Source organism: Mesoplodon mirus, assembly GCF_964341445.2.
Source record: "Mesoplodon mirus genome assembly, chromosome: 17".
NCBI lineage: Eukaryota > Metazoa > Chordata > Mammalia > Artiodactyla > Ziphiidae > Mesoplodon > Mesoplodon mirus.
Window position 1 is genome coordinate 71,272,224 of NC_138993.1, and position 20,878 is coordinate 71,293,101.

A 20,878-nucleotide genomic window follows, 5' to 3' on the forward strand; every position below is an offset into this window, starting at 1 on the left:
GTAATTAATTTCCTTGAAATTTAGTCTCCTCAATTGTAAGAAGGGAAGTAATACCTACATGGAGAGTTGCCGTGAGGTTTAGTGTCTTGATGCATATGCCAGTCTTCCATTTAATGTAAGTTTCCATAAGGAGACCTGCTACTGCTACTACTACCGGTACTACTACTACTATATTTTAAAATAAATGCCACTGGGGCTTCCCTCGTGGCGCAGTGGTTGAGAGTCCGCCTGCCAGTGCAGGGGACACGGGTTCGTGCCCCGGTCCGGGAAGATCCCACATGCCGCGGAGCGGCTGGGCCCGTGAGCCATGGCCGCTGAGCCTGAGCGTCCGGAGCGGTGGGAGGGGCCACAACAGTGAGAGGCCCGCGTACCGCAAAAAAAATAAAAAAAAATAAAAAATAAAAATAAATAAATAAATAAAATAAATGCCATTGACTTTATGTTTTATTTGATTAAATGGATTTTTATATTGGATGTCTATAAATATATAAGAAGGGTTTGATATAAGTGCTACCGTTTTATTTTAATTTTCTGTGAGCTTTAAATTAGAAGAGGAAATACATTTGTTTTGACTAGGAGAGCCTTGTCCTAGGTGAAATAGTTCACAGTTTATCAAATGCTAATGCTAAAAACCCATTAAGAATTTTTTCAAAGAATAACTGTCTAGACTTGAAAACTACAGATGCAAGAGTTGATGTGCTTATAATGGACTCTCAGTATACGACATTTCATCAGGCATTCAATGAGCTATATTTAGAGCAGCAGCTAGTGTAATGGTACTATGGAGTCAAATAAAATCTGTGCTATGATGGCAACCTGCAACATTCAAAGACATTTGCAGTGTTAATGCACTTGATTTATTAATCTTTACCACTCAGCATCTTATTAGGTTTTAAATGGTCAATATTTAGCATCACATTTCTGGAGAGAAACTGAATCCCTGTTATATACTAAATTTAATATAAAAGGCTTATACTTGGTGACTAAAACTGACCCAGTTTGCATTCGTTATGGATGAAGAAAATGCAGTACAGAGACCATTTTCTCTGTCATTGAATTCACTTGAGATAGAGACATTCTTAGATGTGTTTGTGTCTGTAAAATTCAACACCACATAAATATGGTCTGGTAAGAACTAGGTAATACATGGGATAGAAAGACTGTATATTCCAGAGTCTCACCTTACACACACACACACACACACACACACACACACACACACCTCAAGTAATTACAGAGGGTTGTGCAAAGAATAACAGGAGGTATCTGGGTAAAATTAGCATGCAACTGATAATCTTACATTCCTAATTTTCCTCCTGAACTTATAGGACTTGCCTTTCACCCCTTCCCTATCCTCCCATTCCACAATTTGTATAATAGGCACCAGAACAAAAAATTACAATGCCTCTGAGGAAACTCCCTTAGTTCTGAGAAACAAGACTTGCAAATGAAAAGATCTGTATTATAATCAATTTGATATTTGACATCATCTCTCTGTGCTGTATTTTATGTATACATAAAACTAATTACTGTATTTAAGAGCTCAGACTTAGTCCTCAGAGGATCTTTAGGTAAACCACTGTCAGAACTAATATTTTTAACCTAGATGTGGAATAAATGAGTAAAAAGAAAACATCTTATTTAAGAAAATTGTTAATCTACAGTCTTTTATCACTTCTTGACTGTAGATAAAGCTGGTTTAATTGGGCATGTGAAGAAGTAAACATTAATGTCTTTTAAATTTCAAACTTTTTCATTATTACTATATTTGTTAGAGTCATCTGTGATTGGTGATCTTTGATGTTACTATTGTTGTTTTGGTGGGGGGACGTGCCAAACGAGTCCATCTAAGACAGTGAACTTAGTCAGTAAATGTGTGTGTTTTGTTTGCTCCACCAACCTGCCTTTCCCCATTTCCATCTCTCTTCTTGGGCCTCCCTATTTCCTGAAACACAACAATATTGAAATTAAGCCAATTAATAACCCTAAAATGACCTCCAAGTGTTCAAGTGAAAGGAGGAGCCCCCTGATGTGCAAACTGTATTGTTGTCTTCTTTTAAGAAATTGCTACAGTCACCCCAAGCTTCAGCAACCACCACCCTGACTAGTCAGCAGCCATTAGCAAAGAGGCAAGACCCTCCACCAGCTAAAGATCACAATGCACTGAAGTCTCAGATGATGATAAGCAGTAAAGTATTTTTAAATTAAGGTATATACATTTTTTTTTTAGAGATAATGCTATCACACATGTAATAGTCTACAGTATAATGTAAATAGAACTTTTTTATGCCCTGGGAAAACAAAAAATGCATGTGACTAATTTTATTGTGATATTTGCTTTATTGTCATGGTCTGGAACCAAGCTCAGAATATCTTCAAAATATGCCTGCCAATCCTGCTCTTCTGCAAGATTTGAATCCCGATCCACCTATTTCACCTCGTGTACCATTACCAGCTAGGCTTCGGAGGCAAGAATGGTTATTATTGGCAATACAGCCACAACACAATTATTGGACTAATAAAACATGATAGTATTTTTAGGTATTAATCCTGTAAACCAAAACTATAAATAAACTATATAGACTATTTGAACCTAGGGATGTTTTCTAAGCATGAACTTTTTGACAGGACTAAATATCAAGGACATTTGGACATGGATCAGATGTCTCAAAGGATGTTTGAACAGGACCAAATTCAACTAATCATTATATGGTTATATAGTACTTCCATATATCCTATCTCATTGAATTCTGGATATTTTACTTAGCTTTGTTTGCCTAAAGGTCACAACACATGAAGTTACTGTTGTTCCCTATGGGTCAAACAGAGTTTTATTAATGATGTATTTACATGTAGTAGATCTTGTATTTTCCAAGACAATGAATGAGTCAATAATACCAACACAAATCACAAAACACAACTGAAACATATTCATCTTCTGTTGAATGTCTTATGTTAACTCTTTCATTTTTGCCTATTAGTAAATGCTTTTTTAGTATCGGTACTGCAACATTTCATATTATCTGTATGTCAGTTGACCTCCGTCAATAGTCTCCTTTTAGGCTCAAATTGTCTCAAATTTGGCCTGTGGCAGGTTCTTGTAGATTGGCTCTTTTGTTAGCTTAATATGTACCATTAATCTTTGAAAGCTGACAATTTTCTGACTAAAGATGTTTCAGATTTAGTTTGCATATTCCTCCTCAAGATATGAAACTAGCTATTTCTCCAAGGAACTCTTCTTCGTTTTGGTGAAAAATTATATTAGAGACCAGAATTTTGTTGCAAGAATAACATTGTGTAAGTGGCATTTCTTCTGTGCATTTCAGTGGATGAGGTTAGGCTATATATTTACTCTTGAATTATAAATCTTAAATCTATATTAATGATTTTAATCTAGATTTAACATGACAGTGATCCCACTTAAATTCTTGATTCAATCATTACATTTTTTACTGTTATATAAAACATCTAGATTCCTCAAAATAAATATATGTTGCATCATAACATACTGACATATTATCAACACACAATACAGTTATTGAGTAAAGCCAACTTATTTTAGACTACATCCATCTAAGGGTATGCTGTAGAGTTAAATGGCAAAATTTAGATTATAAAATGGTATGATTCTCATATAGTAAGCCAGATGATATAGACACGATGATGGATAGATAGAAAAAAAGACAGATAGATATATAGATAGATAAGAGATAGATGATAGATAATTGATTGATAGATTAGATAGATAGATGATAGATACATAGACAGATAGATAGATAAATGATAGATAGGCAGAGAGAAGTAAAGGAATATATAGAAAATATGCCCAGATACACACTGTAGTGGGATTATGATCACAATTAAATCTTTTTGCTAATCTGCATTCTTATTTACTTTTTAGAGCTAACATATGTTGCCTTTCACATATGTAGGGATAGAATTTCTGGTGATGTCTCCATTTTGAAAATACTAAATTATTAACCATACTAAACAATCTTTGAGCAATATTGTCTTCCTTACCTACTTAAAATATCTGTTTTCTCTTTAATAAACTTTAATCCTATTCCTCTTTTTAATTTAAAAAATCTTGGAAAAATATTTAAATTATTCAAAACAATCTCCGTGCTAATTTTCTACACTTTAGTGACTTAGTCAAATAAGCACTGAAATTTAACACCATAAGACTTCGTAAGAGAAACCAAAGTTTAAGGCCCAAAGAAAAATAACAAACCATTGATCACAGGTTATTATTATTATTATTATTATTATTATTATTATTATTATTATTATTTGCCATACGCGGGCCTCTCACCGTTGTGGCCTCTCCCGTTGCAGAGCACAGGCTCCAGACGTGCAGGCTCAGTGGCCACGGCTCACGGGCCCAGCTGCTCCGTGGCATGTGGGATCTTCCCGGACCGGGGCACGAAACCGTGTCCCCTGCATAGGCAGGCGGACTCTCAACCACTGTGCCACCAGGGAAGCCCCACAGCTTATTTTTTAAATCCTATTTCTTGTTTGAAAATACAAAGCTCCTTTTTCTTCCCCACGTTCCATCATGCAGTGATTGCTTCTAATGGGCCTTCGTAAACTTCCTGCTGAGGGTTTTAGAAAAGAATAGATGACAAATTCACCGAAGCTGAATTGAAAAAATATGTACGCCACATCCGAGATTTTAAACTATTTGTTTCCTTTTTCGACTCACATCGTTTTTGATTGTTGCTTTTAGATGGGATTAAAATTATAGCAGTTGAAAGTCAGTGCTACTGAAATAAATATAAAATATTATCCACTATATGAATCTAAGAAATTGCCTCAATTTCCATAGTAATTTTACAAAGTTCAAATATGAAACACAAAATAATATATTAGAAAGAGGAAAAATAAGTTCTAATTCTTGAAAATAATTTGCATGCGTCTAATTCAAATGATCAAAACTGCATACACACTAGAACAACCACTAAAAGGAAGCTATAAACAATATAGAATTAGTGAAAGAAGGGCAAATATAATTTTATGGCATTATAAGTAAAATATTAGGATTGCTTTGGCCAGACGGATGACCATCGGCTTGCAGAAAGAGTTTAAAAGAATTCTTTTTGTTTTTATATGTGATATTTTCGTATACATGTTAAGACTGAATTTGAACGGTGTTAGAAATGGTTAATGCCGTTGAAATACCACATCTGACAGCATCATCTGTACTATTATGAGCCTTCCTAGGTAGAAAGATAGAATAGTATCTAAAGAATATAAGGAGAATTTTCATGCCATATGTATGTTATATTCTATAAGCTAAATAACAATAACTTTGATTATAGACTAAATCATTTGTTTATCCAGGGGAATGTTCCAAAGTCACTGCAATCTCAGTGTAGATTGAGAATACATTAATATTTTAGAGTAACATAATATTTATGTTCTGTTTCATATATATATGAAACATAAATATATTATATATATATATTTAATATATAAAACATATATTACATAAATATATATGATTTATGTAAGCTCACATATAATGAGAAATAAAGGAGAAAACTTTATTCACAGATGACACAGCATTGTAACAACAGCCAGCAAGCAACAGAGGGTTTCTCTAAACCAAGTTGGAGTGTGCTCCTTATTGGAGCATGGGAAGAAAATATTACACATTCTATTTATATACTTACATAATGATGAAAGAATTAATATTCAATAATAGATATTTGAATTGGTAGCAATCTATTTGTAAGTGTGTAACTAAATATACAACTATTGTTCAAATTCTTATTTACTGATAGTGCAGGGACCACGTAAATTCTGTTTATGTCCTACTGTGGTGACAGAACCAAGTTGTTTTAAGACTACTTCTCTAAACAATGGGAAGCGGCATATGTTAATATTTCAGTGAGTACCCTGTCTTCAATTTCTTTTCAATAACGTTTCTTAAGCTTGACTGCACTGTAGTACATCTCCTGCTGCCACATCTACTAGCAGAATTTTATTGCAGGAATGTTGCAGAACAAACGCTAAGAAAAAAAAAAAGCCCTTTTTTCTGCACTCAAAAGATCTACAAAATTTGTGTGTCAACAAAAACAGATAAACAAACAAAGCAACCCATAACAACAAAACAAAGGACAGTAAAAATTAAGTAATTTCAATTAAATAACAAAATATTTTGCAAAGAACCGAGTATGGTGGTGCTTGGTACATAGCGTATACAATCAATTCCCTGCCTTTTCCTGAAATTTAACATTTAAAATGCATGGTAATAGAGCACAGTGGTCAGCTTGTGTAAACTGATGTGATACAAAGAAAGTTGCTGGCAGGGGACAGAAAAAATCAATGAGGAATGTGGTGATGGAAGAAAAGATTCTGTAAACACTCAGAAGTATTTCTCCAGCCACACCCAGCAGAAAATTTTACCAGTGCTTATAACAATATAAACCTTGTGATACATACTTATATAGTAGTATGTGTTATATATAAGTAATATGTAACATATATCGCATGTTAAAATTGGTATTGGCTTGGTGGTACTGCATGGAACATCAGCTGAGACAACTCCCCTGAAGGCTGGAGGGTCCATTTCCAAGATGGCCCCTTTCTCACATGGCTGTAGAGTTTTTGCTGGCTGTTAGCCAGGAGAACAGCTAAAGATGAGGGCTGAGAATTCAGTTCCTCTCCCCATGGGTTTTTCCATATGTCTTAAACTTCACAATGAATATAAGAGACAGAGAGAAAAGTTCTATCCCATTTTATTGTCTAACTTCAATCACATAGCATCATTTCTTTCTTATTCTATTAGTTGTAGCAATCACAAAGACTCACCAAGTTCAAGAAAAGGAGACATAGATTCCACCACTTAATGGAGGAGTGACAAGGTTCTGGAAGTAAAGGAGGGATGACAGAAAATGCTGAGAACATTTAAAATATATATATTCTTTCACAACTCATTTGGGTTTGGAAGGTTTTGTTTTGTTGTGTTGTGTTTTGTTATCAGTTTTTTGTTTTCTTTCATATGTGCCACTAGGTGAGTATTTGCCTACTGAACATGTGACGAAGACTAAGTCAGCTTTTTGAATAGACAGGTGGTAAAATAAATTGACCCAATTATTTCAAGGAAGTCAAGAGTACACATAACTTAAAAGTGTTACCTAATTAATTGGTGATTTTCAGGTTTGTGGCTTTAATAAGATAAGAGTGCAATAGGAGACAAAGATTAGATCCTACCATTTTTAGATATTGGAACCATCTCTTTATAATTTCATTTAAAAAACTCAGTGATATGGCATTAAAATAGTGCATGGGAAGATTCCTCCACACATCATATTTTATTTTAAAATTATGACTGAACCTGTAAAAACTCAACAAACTACTTGAAGAGTGAAAACTGCAGTGACTCAAACTAACTGGATTTTGTTGTTGATTCATCATTAACTTCTTGAAATCTTCCTCCTTATTCCTTATTTACTCTTGGGTGTGATGATGAAGTTTGGTACCACAGTGACCCAAATCAAGGTCTTGGGAATATGTTTGTCTCTTTAAAGTCTTACCCTCAATGTATGAAGGAGCAGTGCTTACGTAAACATTAGGCGCTAATTAGTATGACTTTTACATCCCACCTTTTATAACTATAGGAACTCAGTGGCAGTGACCCTTGGTGTTTCCACATAATCTTCTCTGAGAGTTGCTGGGGATACTTCCATGTGTTTCCAGTAATTTCCACACAGTTTCATCTGCTCTGGCTTCTTCATTGAGGTACCTTCCTCTGACTCTCTTGGGAACATATATGAGCCCTCAGAGTACAGAAGTTCATGAAGCACAGTGGCAATGTTTCTGAGATGGAGAAAAGAAGCATTGACCCCCAACCTGAAATTAGATTTCACTTGTTCCTGTAATCCTGACCTAACATCTTCTGAAAAGGGTTTTCAGTTGTTAATTGCAGCCATTAGAATGACTTCTTTAGCTTCTGATTCTAACACCACTGTGGTTAACTTTATGTGTCAACATAATTAGCCATGAAGTGCACAGATTAAACATTATTTCTGGGTGTGTTTGTGAGGGATTTTTCTAGATTAGATTAGCATCTGTATCTGTGGACTCAGTATACTGCCCTCCCCAATGTGGGTGGGTATCATCTAATCTGTTGAGAATATGAATGGAATAAAATTTAGAAGAAAGATGATTTAATCCCTTTTTGCTTCCTGCCTACCTGTTTTAATTGGGACATCTTGTCTCATCTTCTCTGGTTCTTGGACTTGGATGTAAACCATTGGCTTGCCTGGCCCTTAGGACTTTGCACTCAGACTGAATCACAGCACTGGCTTCCCTGGGTCTTCATCTTGCAGACAGCAGTTCAGGGAACTTCTCAGTCTCCAAACTTGCAAGCGCCAATTCTCTGGAGAACCTTAATACATCAACTCTCACTACACAACTCTCTCAAAAGGAATCTGCCATGTGGGCAGTCAAAAGCCATTTCATCACTTTCTTCTCTCTCTGCCTCGCTCTGTCTCTGCTTGGTTATCTCTCTGTTCTCCCACCCACTCTCATCTCCATCTGTTTCTACCCCTACATCCAACAAACACTCCTAAAACCCCTGAGAAAATCACAAAGACATATGCCAGAGAGATGCACAGCCTACCAGTTTCACAAACATTCAAACGGAATCTTGGTTTGAGCTCAACTGGGATGCCCTGCCACATTGATAGAAAGTAGAGAGGAGCCTAAAATTAAAGAATCATTCTTTTGAATCAGCAATGCTTCTTTAGGGCTGTTTGAATCTATCAATGACAAATTAGGAACATGTAATGACAAGTGATCTTTAAAATATCAGAGGAGCGTACATCATTGAAAAAGTCAGAATGAAATTCAAAGATACTGAACGAATTATCCCTCTGTGCTGACTGTAGAGTTAATTCTTCAGAGGCTCTTCTCTGATCAAAGGAAGACACAGTGCATTTATCTTTCACACAGCCAAAATGTGTATGTTCTTCCAAATGTGCGATTCCCATTTGATTTGCTTCTTAAAATTTATAGATCTTCTTATAAAAACAGGACTCAATAAAGGAAACTGTGTCCATGGAGTAGTGTAGAGGTCTGAAGAAACAGCAGCTTCTAGTTACAGAATGTTCAATCGTGCCCTCTAAATGCAGGTGGGAGTGGGATATATAGAACTCTTTCTTTTCATTTTTAAATTCTGACCATCAAGTGAATGACTTGGAAGAATTTTGAATGAAGATAAGGGCATTTTGTAGTTTAGCATGTGCTCTGAAACAGAACGATTCAAGGACCTAGCATGTGGCAGGATGCTCATTTGGGTATTTATGTGGTTACTTACCTGTCACTTTCTGAGAGAGGCCTTCCCTGATTTTTGAAACTGTATTAAATGTTCTCCTTATTTCCAGCTTCATGTTCTCACTTTTGTTTGACTCAGAGTCCTTATGAAAATTAGAAATTATGTATTTGTCTATGCCCTGATTTCTTTATTTTTGTCTCTTCAATGAACTGTTATGGAAATCATATCTGTTTTGCACATTCAGCAGGGGCCTGATACAGAGTAGGCATGTCATAAATATATATAAATTGAATTAATTATCTGACGCTATTCTTCAGAAATCATGCTTATTGGGAGACATTTCTCCATGAGGGCTCTTGCCCTTACACACCTTTCATGCCAAGAATGTAAGGCCCTTATCTTGGTTTGCCCCAGCCATTTCTCAGGATTGGATTCACAGCAAAGCCAACTCAAACCAAACCACTGCTTCTTCATGGCGGCACACACATGCAGCAAGCTGAATTAGATAAAAAAAATATATATCCCTGTGCCAATTAGGTCACCATCAGCAATGAAACAAATCAGACCAACAGAGTTCAGGCTAAAATTTCAGCAATGCATGATAAATCCAAGTATAGACAAAAAAGAGTCAGTTATTGCTACGAGGAGATAATAATAAGAGTCACCATTATTTGAGGACTTACTAAGTTCTAGGCACTGTATTTTGTAGATATAATTTTATTGAGATTTAACAGAAAACTTGTAAGACAGAGTCAGTGATCAACTACATTTTCTAAAATACAATGCTAGGAACCATACTAGAAAAAGATCCATCAGTACATCAAGCAAGAGAAGCTTGTATGAGATTACTTAAGCAAACTGAAGAACATAATGAAAGACCAAAGGCAGAGATGTTAGGTAAACTAAAAGATTTTGGGAACTTGGTCCTCTGGCCTTTTGGACTCTCCACAGAGAATTTCCAGATCAAACAGGATTCCTCTACTGGCCCTTACTCCATCAATTTTGTTCAAAATCCAAATAATAACAGATAACAAAGATAACAATGGCTTTTAAAGCTGGCTTGGAAATTGTGTGCTGCTTGTGTTAGCAAGGAGAAAGGCCCTGCCAATGTTTACTGTTTAAAAACATCTTATCTCAAAGACAGGCTACCTAGTAGAGGTCAGTGCTCCCTTCTCCCCCTTGTTTTATTATCAGGGTGAAACGCAGTTCCTGATGTAATGAACCTAATCTGAGTTCCATTTTAAGGTGGTGTCTCTGCAGCTGTTGCCTTGGCTCTGGCTGTTCTTTGTCTTGTCCAGGAGAGAGCCTGCTTGTCCAGGGTCACTTCCCCAAGCTCCACAAAAACAAGCCCAGCTGGAGTCTCCTGGGACGAGCAAACCTGCTGGTCGGAGATTGCCCAACCACGATTGATGGGGTCCCCACTTGCTGTCCCCTCGCCCTGATCACACACACTGCCCAGGCTGCCCTGCATGGGCTCCAACATCTCCTGATTTCCCTACAGGAGGAATTTATAGGGAACCAGGCTTTTGCCTAATTCACACATCTAAAAAGTAATAGTTATAGAATTCAAGGTATATCTTGATCAAAAACCCATGCCCATAACCATTGCCCACTGCAGCTTCCCAGGCAGTATTTACTGTAGACCCCAACAGACAGAATCTAAAATCTGGCAAAACAGGGAGGCAACATCAATGGCTCTAGAGGTCAGAGGTGAAATTCCGTTATTTGCTGCCTGCTATGTTTAATATAAACGTAGCATTTTGCCATGCATGGCAAAATGTAGCCCTATTGGTACTAACTGTGGCCCTCTGTCTTGCCAGTCTCCACACAACTCCAACACTACTTTTTTGTCATTTCCAGTGCATGTCATTCCCCTACCTCCAGATATTCAGAGTCTTTCCATTTCTACATTGGAGGTGATTTCATCATCTGACACCTCACTCTGCATCAGGTCTTGCTTCAGTTTTATTCCAAAAAAATGTATGTACTTTCATGACTGCCACTTTGCTTGTATCGCTCACTCTGCTGAAGCCATTCCTGCCTTTGCTGCTCACCCTGCATAGCTGCCACCAGGTGCCATCTTTCCTGTGAAGTAGCCTTCACTACTATCCCCTACTTTTCTAAGCTGAGTTAGTTTCACCTGTCTTTCCAGGCTGCAGTTATCCCACTTCATTATCATTGATCAGGATATACCTCCTGGACTCTAGACTCAATTAGAATAAAAATGAGGACTAAAGTCATAATCCATGTGAAAAATCCCTGGCACATAGTATGTGCTTAAATAAACATTCCTTGTTATATAAGTGGGTGAAATATCTCTGTACCAAGAAATTAATTCCTATTGACACAGAAGATGGTCTCACATCTACTCTAGGGACATGTGAAAAGTAAAGTGAAACCTATTTAATTATAGCATTCAATTTCATGGATTTTGAATGGTTTTATATTGAGGACCAATTTTATAGTTCTAAGATAAATTATAAGCTCATATTAGATTGCTTTTTGGATTTTGTTTTATGAAAAAATTATCTGCGTATAATTTTGCATTTTTATTATATCTGGGCTCAGAAAACTATGTACGTTTTAACTATGTAAGTCAATCTTCTCATCAAACCATCTTAGGGTGGTACTTGATTCGATAATTCAAAAGGATAATTAATGTCATGAGTCATAAAAATACATAAATATATATTAAATATTTTATTTTAACTAAAAATATAAACACACAGGAGTTCTCTCATCAACTGATGTGTGAGCCAGCAAAGAATCTGAAGCATGAACTGTGGATCCTGGTGTCCTGAGTTCAAACCTCATAATAAACCATGATATTATCAGCTCTATGACTTAGAGTAATTTACTCATTTCTCTGTCTCTTAATGTTCCTCATGTGTAAAACTGGGAAGAAGAATATTAAATGAGTTAACTTTTTAAAAGTTTTCCTAGAACCCTGCCTGGCTCATGTTACATATATTTGTTAAAATAAATATGGCCACCAGTGCCACTCTGTGGCTATGAAATGGGATTTTTGTGATGGAAATGTCCTGTATCTTGATTGTGATGGTTACCACAAAAATCTACACATGTGGGTTTCCCTTGTGGTGCAGTGGTTGAGAGTCCGCCTGCCGATGCAGGGGACACGGGTTCATGCCCCGGTCTGGGAAGATCCCACATGCCACGGAGCGGCTGGGCCCGTGAGCCATGGCCGTTGAGCCTGCGCATCTGGAGCCTGTGCTCCGCAATCGGAGAGGCCACAACAGTGAGAGGCCCACGTACTGCAAAAAAAAAAAAAAAAAAAAAAAAAAAAATCTACACATGTGATAAACTTGCATACAGCTAAGTGCACATACAAACGAGCATGTCTGCTTGCTTTTGAAATGAGAGTCGGGTCAGTGAATTGTATCAATGTCATAATCCTGATTATAATCGTGTGCTATAGTTGTACAAAATGCCTGGGGGAAAAGACGTGTTGGGCGCAGGGGGATCTCTCTGTATTATTTCATATACTGCATGTAAATTCCCAATTATAACAAAACATATAGTTTTTAAAAATATATGCAGGATTTTGCTAGTGGGGGATGCAGTGCACATGTGAGTACTGGGGCTATATGGGAAATATGTACTTTCAGCTCAATTTTGCTATGAGCTTATGACTGGTAAAAACTAAACTCTATCATAAATGAATAAATAAATAACCAGATAATTTGTTGGGGGTGGGGAATGCAACCAATTTACATTTTTAATACATTTATTTCTGACTAATTTCCTAATGGTTTTAGTTGGATAAAATCTATAACACATACTCTGTAATTGTGTTTCCATTCTTTAGAGTAAGAATTTGATGACATTTGAAAAGCCATGTGTGTGTAAAACCTATTGTATTATGATTTTTCCACATTTTTTGCCGTCACCTTACATATAACTAATTCCATGGTAGCTTGTTGTTAGTTTCAGAGATGCAACTTCAAATCTCAGCAAACATTGTCAACTCTCTTTTGAAAACATCTGTTTTCTTTCCTTTCATATGTACATGTTATCAATTATTAAAGTTTTTTATATTATATAATTAAAGTGACAACTGGCACAGCCTTAAACATTTGGAAAGCATAGGTGAAAGTATTCTGGCAGTGGGAATGGGTGTACAATAGGGGGACCACCTACCAGTGAGGAACTGGTTCCTCAGCGTTCTCCAGAGCATGGTTTAGAATAGGAATGGAAAGGATGGTTAATCCAGGGGTTGGGCAAGTTGGGATAAGAGCCATCTTCATCATGCCAGCTGCAATCCGTTAAACTCAGTGACTTGATAACTCGGTATTGCTCTGACTGGTCAGACACTTTTCTGATCTCCTCTGCTCTCTGAATATATTTCTCTAGTTCTGTTTTAATAGATGTTGTACAAGCCCAAAAGACATAAAGACATAGAGTAAGAAGATACTTGTATGCATGAGAAAAGGAAAACTTGGAAGGGTTAGAAAAGCTTCAGTAACCTCATACATTTTCCTACCATAAGAGTTAACATATACATGTGATTTCCTATGTACTAAGTGCCGTTCTAATAACTTATATTCACTCACTAATCCTCACAGATACTCTTTGAAATAGGTATACTGTTACCATCGCTTCATTTTATAAATGAGGAAAGGAGGAAGTAGGCTAAATAATTTGCCCAAGGTTATGCACCTAGCGTGTGACACAACTGAGTTTGTAACACAGGTAAACTGAGTAGACAGTGCAGTTAAGCTCTCTACTATATTGCTTCGTGCTCTGTTAAATTATCAAAATACACATATAGAGTATAGGTATCAAGGGCATTATTAACCAGGGAGTTATTAAACGAATGCCAGTTCAATATCATTCAGTGTTTCCACTGTGTTAAAATAGTCAATGTATTCAGTACCCCATTTCAAAATTAAAATAAGTATCTTTTTGAAATTTCTAAACTTTTTCTTAAAATATTGTTATATGTTTTATAATTATAATTAGATTTATGACTAAGTATGTGCAGTAATTGTAATTTATAATAGCGAGTTGGATATAAGTTAAACTTGAAGCAATAAGACATTTTATAAATCATGAAGCATTTATATAAATATCATGCCACCATTAAGAATAAAGTTGAAGAACAGCCTCTGAAAACATGTGCAAATGGTCTTCATATATAGTTTCCACATACACAAGAAGTTTCAGTGTGTAACCAGTAAAGGGAAAAGACCACAAGTAGCTTTGCTAATAAGTTGTTAGAATCTCTAGATGGTGGGAAATGTTTGGAATTTTTTCTACCATTTCAAATATATTTTCCTATGGTGAGATCATATTAACTAATTAAAATGTTAACATTGCAAACATTTATGAACATTACATTTTAAAAAGAAAGAAAATTGGGCTTTATAATTTATTTATAATTATAATGATAGAGATTATCTGAGTTTGGGCAGGAAATCCTGCATTTTTTATTGTAGGTTACTGATCACCAGATCAAGTATTTATAACCTGCAACACATGTTCCGTCTCTTCTGAGTGGAATTCTAATGAAGGATGCTTAAAACAAATATGTTTTCAGAAGAATAATCAAATAGAGAAGTAAACTGAAAGAGTGAAGCTTGTATGTATTTGTGTTAGCCTATTTCTGGGCTCCATGTCTGGAGAATTAGAGTCCCTATTTAATTTTCTCCTGAAAATATCAAGTTTGAAAATATTAATAATTATCATGGGGTGTTACTCAGTGATCTTTCTTATTTTATTTAATTAAGAGATGGAATTTTTACCTGTGATATTGTTTTGCCTCAAACTGGATAACTGGTTCAAAATATTTTTAAAACAGTGAAATATAAAATTTTATATATATATATATATATAGTATTGGTTTTGGTGCCTCCAAGTATTTTGGTATTTGGTTTTCTCCCATGTTCACAAAGAATATATATAACGGAAGGTCTTCTTAGTAATCCATTGTGCAAATATTTATGCTTTGTGAGAGAATATCATGGGTTTCTCCCAAAGTTTAGGTTAAAATTAGTACCATGCCCTTTTCCCTTCACTGGTAAAACATTTTCGTTGGAATATGAAAATGTTTAATAAATCCTCTGACATTTTGGTGACTGCCTTATAGTACCAAGGGAATAATATAATAATAGAGAAATGAAAAAAAAAAACCCAGCAAAACAGCTCATCTAAAGTTTGCTTGGCTATAAAATTCATAATCCTATAAGAACATATGTCTATTGGCAATCATAGGGACTTGGGAGAAACATTTCCACAGAATGTGCCTAGTATAAGATCAATGCTTCTTTATCCACACACACACACACACACACACACACACACACACACAAATGGTTTTCTTTATAATTATAACTGTTAATAGCATTTTTCAAACTGGAGCTTATCCCAAATTGGACTTGTGGATTATACCTGCATTCACCTTCTTCTCTGGTTATGTCAATAGGAAGAACATCTTTACTTTTTTTAATGAAAAAATAAACTTAAAGCACAACTGTGTATGTTTTTTTAAATTTTTGTCCTATTTTCCAAAAACTTCAAGCCTAATTATTTTTTATTCAATATCAGGGTTATTTATTTTAGACCACTGATTCTTAGGATATGCATATATTTTTAAAAAATTCTTAATGTAGAGCACACAGCACTGTGACATACATAATTTGATGAATTGTTTTTGATAGGAAAGATAATTAACTTTATTGTCAATAAGCACATTTTGTTTCCTTTATGTTGAAAGAATGCTTTTTAAAGGTCATTGTGAGAAAGGAGATTCCTCAATATATGGGTAGATTGTTGCAGTTGCTTCAAAGATATCACATCTAAGATGAAATACCATAATGTAGAATTTTAAAAAATAAGTAATGGGAAATTAGGCATCGTACCCACATTGTGCCCTCTTAATTTGTCTGTGAATGTTGTTTCCTTATAGACAAAGTAAACAGGAAATTTCAAACATCTTTTCTTTCTTTCTTGTGTCTTTTCTTTAATATTTTATTGTTTATTCCTTTCCCGAAACATTTACTGTGTGCACTGTCCTGCATTATACACTACACTTTAAAGAATAAACTTAATGTATTTTAAATTATTATGACTTGATATCTATAGAAGCAGTGTTTGAATCTAGGCCAGGTGACAAGGAGGAAAGAAAGTTGTTATTTTAAACATTGTTCTTTGCATGTATATTGGTTTAATGTATGTCTTTAAGTTAATACCACTATTAAAATAAGAAAAATCTAGTTTGTGCGGAAGTATGTTACTTTAATAAAATATAAATGGCATACTTGACCACAAAGAAAGACTAGCTGGTAATGAGATGTAATCTGTGTCTGACCAAGCTACCTATTTCTACATTAATTGTTGTGGTTTTCCATTATTCTGAGTGCCTTTGGATGAAATCGTTTTAATTTCAAATCAAGGGAACTTGTTGGAACCTTGAAACATAGGTTTATGAAGAACTTTGTCAGTAGCAATTGTTCATATTATGTACTGTCACTAATTAGCACTTTCTCCATGTGGTGAAGATTTGAGAAAAATCTTACATTAGCTCCTGTGCTTTTCCTCGAGTGATGTAATACATGTTCTTTAAACAAGGGCATGTTTAATAAAACATGTTTTGTTTCCTTGAAAAATGACTAAAGCCTCTTTGAGAGGATTCAGGGAGTCCCTAGGGATACACAAGAAAAATCCAGTGACCATGCATTCCTCAAGGTATAACAAGTGTTGGGTAGAAACATATGACATTGCCATTTTGAAGTTCATCATAGTTTTAAGTGTATGCGATTCTTACAGTTCAAACTATTATTACTTGATGTCATAAAACCAGTCTTTTTCTAATTTGACAAAATTATTTTCCTCAAGCCTTAAGCTTCAATGTACAGCATTTTTTTTTTCAAAAAGAGCTCTTCAAGGAAGTAAAAATGATTTCAAAACAACAGTCTGTGCAAAATCATAAAAATATGTATTGGCTAAAGACACAGACCTAATAGAGAATGGACTTCAGGACATGGAGACGGGGAAGGGGAAGGTGGGACAAAGTGAGAGAGTGGCATAGACATATATACATTAACAAATGTAAAATAGAGAGCTAGTGGGAAGCAGTTGCATAGCACGGGGAGATCAGCTCGGTGCTTTCTGACCACCTAGAAGGGTGGGGTAGGGAGGCTGGGAGGGAGGGAGACGCAAGATGGTAGAGATATGGGGATATATGTATATGTATAACTGATTTACTTTGTTATAAAGCAGAAACTAACACACCATTGTGAAGCAATTATACTCCAATAAAGATGTTAAAAAAATAAAAAATAAAATACATGTTAAAATGTAACTAACCTAAAATGGTCAAAACAAATTCGAATATGAAGAATGAAGTTTGAAGAGTTGCAGGACCTGACTTCAGTACTACTATAAAGCTACAGAATCACTAGAGTGAGGTATTTGTGCCCAGAGAGGCAAATGGGTAATTGAAGTGTTTCTAGATGCAAACATATATAGTAATTTGATTTTTGACAAACATGTAAGGGCAATTCAGTGAATAGTCTTTTCAGTAAATGACACTGAAACAATGGTATATCTTATTTAAGAAAACAAAATTTTATCAATAGCATGTACCATGCATACACATGATCTCAATGAAATACAAAGAGCTAAATATAAAGCTTAAAATTCTAAAATTTCTAGTGGAAGAAATCTCTAGGACTTTTGGTTAGGCAACTATTTCTTGGACAGTTCCATCAAAAGAATGATCCATAAGACAAGATGTTGATGAATTAATCTTCATTAAAATTAAAAACTTCTGCTCCTCAGAAGACACTAATAAAATTATGGAAAGAAAATGAACAGAATGGGAGAAATTTTGCTAATAAAATATCTGATAAAGAGATTTCTTCCAGGATATATAAAGACTTCTCAAAGTGTAATCCATAAAAAAAAAAAAAAAGAAAACAAAGAATTCAATAGAAATAAGCAGGTAAAAGATCCAGACACTTCCTCAAAGGTATTTGGATGGCATATTAACAAACGAAAAAAAAGTTCTGGGGTGATGGAAATTTTCTACTTTTATATATACACATTTGTAAAACAATAATAAAAAGTGAATGTTATGGTGTGGATTGTGTGTGATGGTATAATGAAACAGGAATAACAGAATTTAAGAACACCTGTCCAAAATTGGTGTGGATCAATGAGGGATTAGTTATACTATTCTATTTAATTTGTATGCTTTTAAAAGCTTTCCTGATAAAAAGATTTAAAATATATGGGATTGGGTATGCTATCTCTGGACCACCTACTTCTTGACTGTTTATGAGAAAGACATGTACTTATATACTTTAAACCAATGCTTTTAAAAATGCTGACTTAATTTTGTTTTCTCTATCCAGCAAGAAATTATAATAATTAAATATATGTAATAATATAAAATTAAATGGAATATATTTTAAGTACACCCTCATAGTTAAACATATTTTCTATTATTTTAAACAAACACAGATCTCTGCATCAAGATAACCTTAGCACTCTCTCTCTTTGCAGATAAATTTGAGACATTAAGAAAGCCTTTTTTTCCCTCTCTTTATCCCAATCCACTTCCCAATTACAGAGATTTGTTCACCTGGTTTATTAGCTTTGGACTTTTTTGAAGTTTTCTTTTCAGAATGATGCTGTAAAAAAACTTAACTTAGCACTTACATAACAAGTTCCATTCATTCTATTCACTCTTCACTTAATATTCATGTATAATACAGAAATATTATCTGTACAAAAATATACATGATATAAGTACAGTTTCATTTCAATCTTACTTTTGTTTTGTAAATTTACTCAACTAAATACAATCAACAAAACCTGTCAATACATTTACTTTATTTGTGTGTGGTTCATAGTTTTCAATTCTATCCCTCTAGAAACATTCTCCTTGGATTAGTGATCCTTAATACTTAGAATCTATTGTTTCTACCATACGTATAAATGTTTCCTAATTTAATAACTAAACACTATATTGCTATTTCAAAAATGTTAATTGAATACTTTTAAAAAACATTCTATATTAGAACACAAAAAGGAAAATAAACTATATATAAGATATTGTAACAGTGAAAAAATTTGTATGACTTTTGTTTTGAAAATTATGCCCATAGTCTGAGTTTCTTCATTGTTTTAGAATTTCACAAGAAAAATTGATTGGTAGCAAAAATAATCTAGGCAAATGACCTTGATTATTATTTAATATGAGGGAAGACACACAGCCACTTTATGCCATGTATAGTTTCATCAGATGTCTAATGAGTTATGGAAAAAAATCATAAATGAGAAGAGAAGGAAACATAAAGTATTATAGTACAGATTTCCTGGAGTGAAAAATATTTTTTAAACTATGCTAGTAGTTTGTGAAGCAGATATTCAGTGACTGTTTATCCTTGTAGCATGCTCTTGTATAAAGAAAAAATAGACTTTTCTTGGCACTCTTCTTGCTGTATATAACTCATGTCACAATTAAATATGCTTTGATATCCTCTGTTGGAAAGATCCTATATGCAAATAAATGTTTTTTTTTAAATTTACAACTTCAAAGATGATTTTTACTAATGAGACTCTTTAAATTCATATCTGTGCCTACATGCTACACTTGGGAACTTTACAATTGCCTTTATAGAGAGTTCAAGTGTATAAAATAGAAGTCAATAGAAAATACCATTGGTTAAATTTCCTAATTTTGTAGATACATTTTATCCATATTTGTGTACATCATTTCTGTTTTATGAATATGAGTTGTTTAGAATATTCTGTCAAAAGGGTGAAAGAAAATCTATAAGATAATGTGGAAAATACAGTTCCTTTTTATGCAATAATAAACCATTTAGCTTGAAAAGTTCTAATAATGTATGACAATCACATTGCCAGAATGGTAATATATATTTCCAAGTTTTTTTTTTTTATCTTCACAAAGAAAACCTTCACAAAGGAAACATTAGAACAATGAAGTATTTTTTTAATGTGTCTCTTCTTTCCCAGTTAATTTCTTATATCACATGCACCCATAGTATAGGAAAATTATCTTTGTATCTATAATCGACTGTTAGCGGAATTCAGTGATTAAAAATCACCCAATAGAAGAACTCTAAACAGCAGAGGAAGGGCCTCCTGACTGCCACAGCACAGTCATACAATTGTTTACATCATTAAACTCCCAGGGGCCTCGCTTGTCTTATGTATAAAATGCCATAGTTGGAAAGAATGATCCTTAAGGTCATTGCCAGATCTAATATACTCTGGTTAAATCCCAGTTTGAGGGTGACAAAAACACATATGGAGGCTATAGGACTAAAGGGACTTTGTAAAGTAGTGAGAATTACTACACAGTTCCTCACTGCTGCTCATAGAACAAGAACAAGAATAATAGTATTCGTATCTTGTTTCAGTGTTGTTCAAACTTTGTTTCTCCTCTAGGTCCTAAAATTACAAAATTCCCTCATTAGCAATCTTATTATGTGGCTCTAGAAAGATTGTTTTTCCACTCTACCAGACAAATATTTCTTTCTGTCTCTTTTCTTCCCATATCTCAATAAAAACATTCTCCCATTTCTGAAAACCTTGCTTATGAATCAC